At 31.1% G+C, this 10,995-nt stretch overlaps 1 long non-coding RNA gene across 1 annotated transcript; it reads right to left on the bottom strand.

Moving 5' to 3' along the window:
* Nucleotides 1-946: 946 nt before the first annotated feature.
* LOC127723285 (uncharacterized) lies at nt 947-5,542 on the bottom strand. The gene is made up of 3 exons (XR_007991978.1): nt 4,683-5,542; nt 3,737-3,832; nt 947-1,075 (listed from the first exon to the last, which is right to left on the bottom strand). It is a non-coding gene; the product is annotated as an uncharacterized LOC127723285 (long non-coding RNA).
* Between the last annotated feature and the right edge of the window lie 5,453 nt (nt 5,543-10,995).

The raw sequence follows: 10,995 nt of genomic DNA, 5'->3' as shown, positions 1-10,995 counted from the left end.
CTAGAGGCTCCCAGGAGCCGAAATAGATCGCATTGACAAATTGTGCACCTAAAACGATAAAAAACACATATTTCAAACACAATCAATTTAAATTAGAAGTTTAACAATTCAGAATAAGTTCAGACTGTAAAAAAAAAGTTTCTTCTGACCACTTTTGCAATTTATTCTTATAATATATTGATATAGTTGTCGGATAGTAGCAGAAAACTGTGAAAATATGTAAATTTACACATTTCAGGGACAATAGCTCATAGATGTTATGTCCAATTTTTCAGAAAAATTTTGGGTATTTAGATCTTGTCATGTTGATAGTTTTTATCAATATATATATATATATATATATATATATTGAAAAGTTTTTAAATTTTGTATACATATATATATGTATGACACTTCTTCTAAAGTTATTAAGATGATGGTTTAAAAGTGAAAACTGTAAACAGATGATTTTAACAGACACTTAGTGATGGAAATTTTTTTATGACCCTTTGAGCCTAGTATGCTAACAAGGCAAGATTTGCCAGGTACTAAATCTATGTTGCTGCAATGTGGTCAATACAAACATGAAAATCATAAATGCTTCTAAAAAAAATTCCCATAACTAGACGAAAAACAAATTACTTAGTCTATATATATCAGTGCAAAATTTATAAAGAATTTTGAATGAAATTGGATAGCTGTTAAGATTACTGTACCTATAATGCTCTACATCACATCCTCAGAGATAACAGAATAAAAATAAGTCATATGAATCTTCAAATTTCAATAAAGTTGAATGTGTTTTTTTATACTTGAACGGCTATAGGTTTTACTATAAAACAAGTGTACATTAATTTTCTTGTAAAAGAAAAATCATAACATTAAAATCTCCATAAATGATGAACTGTTATTTTTTGAGACATCACCCCATGGAAGATTTAACTGATGTTTTAAAGTTGGAAAGTTTTTGTTGCTTGTTTATGTTGGTTGAAATTGTTTCTGTTAGAAGCATTATCAGTCTCCCAATCTGATGTTGACTGCTGTGAAAGTTCAGTTGTTGTTGACACTGACAGAAAGGTTAGCTGCGAGTCTAGATCTGAAAACCACAAAACATACATACATAAATCAGGCTGTTAGTTTTCATATTTTTTCATTTTCTTATTTTGGGGCCTTTTATGGCTGAATATATATGCAGTATAGGTCTTGCTCATTGTTGAAGTCCATATGGCGTATGAAGACCTATAACTATACTTCTATGTCATTTGTTCTCATTGGCAAGCATACCACATTTTTTTAAAATTTCATATATACCACTGACAGGAAATAAAATTGACAACTTTTACTGTAAGTGGATGCAGTTACAAAATTCTCCCAACTAAAGCCAAATCATTTTTGCAGAATAGTTATTATCCACTCCTTTTAAGCATGTCCAAATAGCCCTTAACATCTTTACAACAATAAAAATTGCCTCCATTTGGTTTGGCATGTCAAATTACCTCTCAATATAATTTTACATTGAAAACAGACAATGGTGATAATTTGACCGCTTTTAGTGACAATCTTTGAAATGGTGGCCATCTTTATATCTGTTCTCTGTGTCAAAGTACAGCTAAATATCAATATTCTTTAAAATCAAACTCAACAAAATTGAAAATTTTACCCTTTATTTGCTGTGTCCATCTTTAAAAAAAAATTTCATTGTTTTGTTGGCATGTCAAAAGTGCTATAATTCCTTAATGTCAATTTTCATATAAGGCCATCTTGAAAATGTTTGCCATTTTGGAAGAATATACAACCTTACTTTGTTTAGCAAGTCAAACTACCACGACTATCCCTAATTAACAATTTTCATTAAATTAACCAGTGTTGAAATTTGTGCCATCCTTGGTGGCCATCTTAAAAATGTTTGACATCAGATAATATCCACATATTGTGCTTTTCTTTTCATTAAAGTTTCATTTAAAAAGATAACACCAGTTATCTCAGAAAAGGACAAAGTTTGTGGAAGATGAAGAAAAAATGCAAGTTTGGACAGAACATTCAAGCTATAACAGCTCTAAATTTGTAATGGGATTAAATATTTGACAAAGAATAGGTTTCTAACACAGAATAAATATGGTATAAAGATAAAGTTTAATAGATTCAGCATATCAGAGAACCCCAAGATCAAATTAAGATTTAAAATTTAGTTTAATTTTGGACCCTTTGGACCTCAATGTAAACCAATTTCATAATAGGGCCAAAAAAACTAAATACAGGTTAGATTCAGGCTGAATCAGCATCTTTAAAATTATTGTTGAAATCAAACACAGTTAAATTATGGACCCCTTTGAACCAACTTGAAAACTGGGACCAAAATCATAAATCTAAGTACATATTTATATTCAGGATATTTGATTATTTCTATTGATCATTCAAAGAACCCTAATTCATTGTAATTAGAGTTCAAGTTTTGTTAAAATTAAACTAAGTTAAAATTTGGACCCTTTGGACTTTAAAATGAAGACAAATTTGAAAACCGGACCAAAATTAAAAAATCTAAATATAAAACATTTGCATTTTGTATATCAAAAGAACCTCAAGAATTCAATTTGTGTAGATATAAGAAAAAAAATTTTGGACCATTTTGAAATCAATGTGAACCAATTTAAAATGGGGCCCAATTGCAACATCTTAAATTATTTAAATACATTGTTAGATTTAGCATATTAAGAACCCAAATAATGTATTTATTTTAATTCGTTCTTGTCCTAAACATGCATGAACTAGTTGCCATTGGACATTAGCATTACCAACAACCAATCAATTAATTGAACAGGTGAAATATCTTCAAAAGTACCAATAAAAATCTCCCCCTTTTATATTTGAAAAAGTAAAATCACAAAAATACTGAACTCCGAAGAAAATTCAAAAAGGAAAGTCCCCAATCAAATGGCAAAATCAAAAGTTCAAACACATCAAACGAATGGATAACAACTGTCATATTCCTGACTTGGTACAGGCATTTTCTTATGTAGAAAATGGTGGATTGAACCTGGTTTTATAGCTAGATAATAAACCTCTCACTTGTATGACAGTCGCATCAAATTCCATTATATTGACAACGATGCATGAACAAAACAAACAGACACAATAGGTAAAATTGTCAAAAATAGGGGTACAGCAGTCAACATTGTGTTATCATCTTAATCACTATAAAAACAAACAAATGTAACGAAGAAGCACAAAAAGGCATACATCAAATTTAACATCCTCATTTTGCTTATATTATACGATTATATATATCTATGTAAAATCCACCCATAAAGGATGGAAGGTTTTAAGTACTGGCGTAAAATCGCGCGTTTGAAATTCGCACAGGTAGACATAAAATAATTTTGTCGTTCAAAGTATGACGGGATACATAAATACAGAGTCACGTAAAATGGATATCACAAAAAACAGACTTAACAGTAAAAGTAATACGTATTACTAAATAAAATAATTGAAATGGTATGTATGAACAGTTCATTAGTCATTGTTAGTTATTGAATGGAAACTATAGGAGCCGCCCAATATAGTACTACAAATTAAAATTAGCGAAGTGATTTTTCAATGGGAAAATCAAGTTAACAAAGACCTGTTTAATAAAACTGATGTACAAATGTATAACATGTAATTGTATAATTATGTTATTATATAAGTGATTACATATACTTTGTATGATTATCATGTTGTACAAACAGTTAAATTAATATATAAGTAAATAATAACTTACCAATATCTTCTTCTATACATGTATTTAGTTTGACCTGGCTATTGTCACTTTTACAAAAATTCATCTTAATTGAGCATTGCTTGCATATATATAGCCCTACAAATAAAAAGTGTTAAACTATAAAATAATTCTTCAATTTTGTTTTACATGAAATAAAATATATCAGACAGGAAATGTAGGGTAGTGTAGCATCACTGTGCATGTAGTTTAAATGTATGTTTTTTCTTTTAAAAAGGGCTCTATAAGTAATCTACATACATGTACATGTAGGGTCCTAAAATTGAACCTTACAAAAGTTTGCAATGTTTTTGATTTTTTTAGTCTCCATGGCCTATTAGTTCATTAAAAAAATATTATTCTCTGGATAAAGTTGTCTAGTGTTACATGTACAGTTTGTTGTATGTAAAACATGTATTTGTAGGAGGCATTTCCACGAGATAAAACTTTTTTTAGTAGACAAAGAGCTGAACAACTTCCAGTAAGAACTGAAAATATAACTTTTGGGAAGAGAATAAAAACCTGACCTGCTAAATGTTGAATATGTTGAAATATATTTTGATTATAATCATGATTCTGGTCTATAAATTGATTTTTTAAAGCAGAAAATAAATATATATTGTACCCTGGTTAATAGTTTGAAAATAAAAATTCTGTCCTAAGCTGACAAGGACATAAATATTTTGACCATTCTAACCCTCCCTCTTGCTTTTTTAATCAAATGGTACCAAGACAGAACAATGTATATACGGATAAATATTATTTGCTTGCACTTTGCCATAGGAAATAAATAAGATGTCTTAGAAACAGGTCAGGTGTAAAAGGATATTCACATGCCCCTTCAACACCCACCCCCCCTTTTTTCAATCTAGCTAATGTATCAATTGTTGGTCCCCTAATTTCAGATTGACTATATGGAACAAATGAAAATTGATTGTTAGATTTGTACCTGTTCCTACTGGAATAACTCGTCCTGTATACAGCATGTTTTGAAAGGGTGAAGATCCTTGGTCAGCTTTGGCTTTGCTGGAAGAGGGTTGGACGAAATGTTGACATCTTGCTTGACTATCATGTCAATGAATTCCATAAAAGTCCCTGTACTTCGAGCATATTCAAAGACAAGATGATGTAACAACCATGGGAAAATAAACCACTCCTTGTCTTATATAAAATAAGGTGTCCTGTTGGAAATTCTACACCATAGTTTTCAGTATTATTCAGACTTCCTAAATGTAGATGAATGGTAGTCAGTATCTGTATAAATATGTTTGGTTACCAATGCTGGTTTCAATACCACGGTAGAGAGAGTGTCGTTGATTTATTGATGGTGCGCCAGAGCAGTTTTGACACTCTCAATCTCAATTTTGGTGCGAGCAAGGTGGTTCCACCGGCTCACTTTTTTTTTTTACGAAGAATGATTTAGAATACTTTTGTTTTGCTCGTTGAAATCTATAGACACTTTTTGCTGTTCATGGACTTATTTTTCCAATCAATATTTATCATGTTTATTCACTAAATTATTGTCATGATTGTCAAATTTCTTGGCAGTAATTATTTTTTTTGGAAATGCTATTTTGGTCTTTAGTGCATTCAGATATCTTAAATAGTTTGTAATATGTAGATGTATAAGGCTGGGATAGCCCACATGCTCATCCTAGATTATTAAAGTCACAAACTTCACTGTAAACATTTGTCTGCCAAACCATCACTGGGAGTTGACATGTTTGAGATCTTACCCAAGGGAGATAAGTCAATGGAAGAGCATAAAAGATGGACTCCCTGGTTTCAGACAATTTATTGATTTTTGGACTTGCAGTTCAAATACGTCTTATTTCATTTTTCAGACAAATTGAACAATTTATTATCAGGTTCTTGATTGTACCAAGTGTACTAGTAAGTAGAATAGACAATTTAGTAGTGGAACGATGACTTGAAGACCAAATAAATCTATATTTGTAAGGTGATTTGTGTAGCTTCGGAAGTCAGTACATAGTTGGGACTTTCATTGTATTTGGTTCTGCTTGTAAAGAAATAGCTAATAGTTTATGTTTGTTAAGATATCGTTTTCTGAAAACGAAGTCAGTTGAAATGTTGGTGAATTCGTGATTTCCTTTTGCAGAACCTCAATGTAAAATTTACGTCAAACTATAATGATATTATTAGCAGCTTTATCAGACGGGACAAAAATAAATTCCTCGGCTAATTCTTTTAGTTTTTGTTTGATACGAGAAATAGGATTTTTATGGTTGTTGTTAAGAGTAAAATGTTCTTTAAAATGTTGTATACGTATATCAACTATCTTCATTACTGAATTAAAAAAAGAGTCCAAAGATTTTTTGTCAGCTTTTTCCCGTTTTATCCATTTCAAACAGTAAGCACGAAGTGAGCCGTGGATGATATTACGACACTGACGATATTTAGGTCCTTTACTAAGGGATGATTTTAACTCTCGGTTGCGAACGATGGTAAGGTCTCCTGTTATAACATGGGAAATGGGGCCATAAGTGTATTCGAAATTACTACAACTACATGACGTAGGTGTATTTTCACTGATATTTACATCTTTACAGACTTGGCTATAATTAAACACAAATTTTCGGGTAGATTTCTTGTTAATATAACAAATAAGAGGGAGTTTAGTATTATCAAAATATCCAGGAATTTGTTCTTTAAAAGAATAGTCGTTAAAAATACCGGCAATATTTACAAAATCAAAACCTTTATTGGCATACTTTATTTTAATAAAATGTTTTTTATGATCTTCAGGACGATCAATCAAAGTTTAGAATAACAATATGCCATTATAATTTGAACGATTTCATACTTAGGACTGCAATATGAAATTGTGTTGCAATCCTCTAAAGTTTTATCTAATTTGTTTATAGGTAAAGAACAGAGCTTGGTTAATAGATAATGTCTGCTGTTGTTTTTTGAAATAGAAATTAGGTCCGAAATAATTGTATGGTTGGTCCGAAATTTTCTTTGATTGCGATTTTTTCTACGCCCATGAGAACGGTTTTTACGAACAGTTTTTTAAACTATATCAAAATGTTAACAGAATCGGTTCTCGGTATATTACCAAATCCCATGATATTATCATTAAGACCGAGAGGGTAGACTGTGATATTTTTTAATCCAATTTAATTCAATTATTATCCTTGATCGTACAAACTTTGAATGAGATTCACCAGGCTGCTTATTTACTACTTTTAAAGGTTGAACTGTTAAATATTTAATAGGATGATTGTGCTTTTTAAGATGTTGATTAATGATACTTGTGAATTTATTGGGTCTTTTAAAACGATACAGGTGTTCTTGCGTGCGTTTAGATAAATATCGTCCAGTTTCACCTACGTACTGAATACCGCATCCCGGTTTGTGTCATGTGAGTAAATAAATAATACTGTTTGTTTTTCAAGTTATATCAGTTTCAAAATTTAAAGAAAATGTGCGACCATTAAACGCAGACCTTACCGTATTGTTGGTGGAAAGATGGGGACATGTAAGTCATTTTTTGGCATGACACTTATCGATAGAAGGGTAACCACGATTTTTATTGTTAAAAATGTTGCACTGATCAGGTTGAAGAATTCTCATAAGATATCTAATTCCTCTTTCTATCAACTTAATGTTCTCCTATTTCATTTCGGGAGTCCTTAAATATGTATAAAGTAAAATCACAGAAATACTGAACTCCGAGGAAATTCAAAAAGGAAAGTCCCTAATCAAGTGGCAAAATCAAAAGCGCAAACACGTCAAACGAATAGATAACACCTGTTATATTCCTGACTTTGTAAGGCATTTTCTTATGTAGAAAATGGTGGATTGAACCTGGTTTAATAGCTAGCTAAACCTCTCACTTGTATGATTGATTGTTGATTGATTTTTGGACTTGCAGTACAAATACGTCTTATTTCATTTTTCAGACAAATTGATTTTACTTGTCGGAATGATTTTATGAGCCATTTTAGTACCAATTGTGTTTAGAATTTAATTAAAATCAAAATCAAAATGTGTCAATTTGGGACTAAAATCACCATTCTTCCAAGGCATAAATTAACATATAATAGTCATTTACCAAGCTTAATATTTTGTTTTGATATAAAACATACCCCATAGTTAAAACCGATATAAGTTGCAAACAAATCCGGATTGGGTCTTGCAAGATAGAAGCGAATAAAAACCAAGTAAATTCATGTATGAAAAACCCCGCCTTTGTCTCCCTGCTCCTTGCAATGTGCCAAATCGTTTAAATTTTCATTTGTATTGATCATAACATAGTAAAATGGATGAGTTTCAGCTGACATTACTCTAAAAACTCAACTACCCCATTTAATATGCTTCTGGGTCATTGTTAAAAGGCATAAAAAAGTTGGATTTTTCCTTGGTTTCATTATGAATTTACAGAATTATGCAAATGAGGCTGTTACTAAAAATAGATACGATTCTGGGAAAAATTAAGTGGTCAAATTCTTTTATTTTATGTCAAGGATTAAGATGATGTATAAAAATTTGTCAAGTTGTGATTGTCGATTTGGACGATTTTCTGAATATTGCATGGTTTTCTGGCGGATTGGCTCTTAACAATAGATACCATTATATTATCTCAACCTTTTTTTACATTTTAACTTCAGATAAGAGGCTATTTTAGATATCCATAATTCAATTGTTTAACTTCCTCAATTAACAAAATCTTGTGACTGCTCCAAAAAACAAAAGAAAAGGAAGCCTTATTTCAGTGAGGCGAAATAAATTTGCTCGAAAATGAAGTGGAGAAAAATTCTTCCCCTTATAAAGAATTAGCAGTTTCATTAGCAACAAATAAAAAGCTGTTTAGACCAAGACATCCTTGATGGTGTTGCAAATGAACAACAAAGGAGTGTAGACAAGTGAAGCAACACCAAAAAAAAAAGGCAAAGAAGGTAAAAGACCACGCTAGAGCTTTTGTTGAACCAAAGACAAAACCCTTCAGCACAGCCATGAACATAACCATAGACCCGAAGTGGGATTCTGCCTAAACCAAGGGTATTTGAGGTTTAGTAAGCTGTTTGATTGAATTGGAATACAATTTAACAAATACAAGAATTTATACAACTTTTTCTGGACCCTTTCTATAAAATTTTGCTATCAAATGTAGACGAAAGTCGCCGTCATGTAAAATTGGCACCAAGATTTTGGTCTAAATTTTATAAACTACCAACCGCGTTCATTCGAGATGACGTTTTTCAATTAGCGGAATAAAAAATCTTCCAGAAATAATACTACTGTCCTACCTTTTAATGTGTTTGCACTTTATAATCCTAACCCTCACATTATCCAAGATTATTTTCAATGGTGGAATCCGACATTGTTATTACCGGAAGTGTTGCCGTAAAGTTTCACTTTAAGTTTATTTACATATTTTTCGGGCCACTCGGATCTTTTCATCATTTTTAAGGTAAGTCCATAGCAATATTCTATAGCAGCCGATAGACAACCATTAAATATACAGAACATAAAATAATAAATTAATCTTACTTTAGTTATTCTACAGATTAAAAATGCCACCTAAAAACAAAAATGTAATTAGAAACTTACAGATAAATAAATTGTTAACAAAAGAAATAAAAAGAAACACAATATCAAAACACAAAACAAAGAAAAACAAACAGACAAATAATGGATGGAACTGTCCATAGATTATCATTGAGGCAATTAAAGAAACGCTTGGTAAAATTTATGATAAGAAGGGATAATAAACAGTCCAACTCAGCGATGAAACTATCATGACCGGGACCATTTTCATCCTATCATTCAGGCTATTCCAAAATAAATAGTTGTGGGGGTGTTGGAAAGTATTTTTTTTAAGTCGGATCACCCATATAATAGCATTTTACTATTTTTTCAGACAAAGGAATTATTGGGAAAAATTTATCAATTTTTCGTGAGTGAGAAATAAAGTAATAATCCGTGGGCTCTTCAAAACCAAATTAAAAGACTTGTAAAGGCAACAGGTAAAATCAATTTCATTTTTATTTTTCTTCAGTTGTATAATATAAATGAAGTAATTCGCATAAAATCAACAATTATGATTTTAAAGCAGACAAACTCTTGTTGTAGACTTGTCTTATCGGGAATCATTAAACATCTTGTTATTTCCTTAAACATATATTATATTGTGTAAACCTAATGATGTCAATAGATAAAACTTGATGAAAGATATTATCAACCCCATAAATGTCAATTAATCAGGCCAATGTATCAATAGCAAATTTGCAGGCATAACAATAAATACTCGTCCTGTGTGCCCCTAATCCCCTTAAATCTGCTACTGTTAATCATCTATACAATTATATGCAAGTGTTTTGTATCATTTTCATTTTATATGCTGAAATACATGCACAATTAAAATATCAGGGATACGTCAACTCTTAGACGTTATATTCATGCAGATGATGTGCAGGATGTGGCGAAGGCAATTCAAATGGCTGCTGTCCAGAAAACTGTCAACAAGAACCAGAAGTTGGATGATTTCGACCAAGGTGAGGTAAGAAGGACCATGTGGATCTGCACAAAAAATCGCAGTCAAAACTAAAATCCGGGTCACAGACCAAAACCGAGGGAAACACATCAACTATAAGAGGAAAACAAAGGAACAGAAACACTGAACAGCAACAAAAACTAACGCCGAAAAACAAATTATAGACAGACAATTGATGCTTAAAACTAGATCACATGTTCAATCAATAGTGACATAGTGACACAAAGTTTTTTTTATCAATATATATACATTTACTTTGACCTATAATTGTTTACTTTTTACATATTGCTTTTTGCGTATTACAGTCATTTCAAAACATGACGTCATACGAATGAAAACGCTAAAGCTGAAGACTTTTCCATTACATGAACCCTCCAAATTCGGATAATATTGCATTAAAATAGAGTGTTGAGTTAGGAGTTGTTTTATTTTATATTCCATTGCATTGTTAGTTACGAAAAGTCAACTGTGGATTTGACGGTAGCTTACAAGAAAAATATGTAAAATAACAATTATATATACTAAAATAACTAATAGTTTACATTTTTAAAATGCTGTATTTTGGTGACCAAAAAGGGGTCTTAACGAGCCTACTCCTTTCATTTAGAACCCTAATTTCGACCAATTTGTAAACTGGGCCCAAAGTCAAAAATCTAAATTTTTACATGTTAAGATTCAGAATATCAAAGAACCCCTTGAATTTTTTTTTTATAAAAATCACACAAAGTTTAATTTTGGATCC

This window comes from Mytilus californianus, unplaced genomic scaffold (assembly GCF_021869535.1).
Source record: "Mytilus californianus isolate M0D057914Y unplaced genomic scaffold, xbMytCali1.0.p SCAF_13, whole genome shotgun sequence".
Classification (NCBI taxonomy): domain Eukaryota; kingdom Metazoa; phylum Mollusca; class Bivalvia; order Mytilida; family Mytilidae; genus Mytilus; species Mytilus californianus.
Note: the sequence above shows the minus strand (reverse complement) of the source record. Positions and strands in the feature narration are given on the sequence as shown.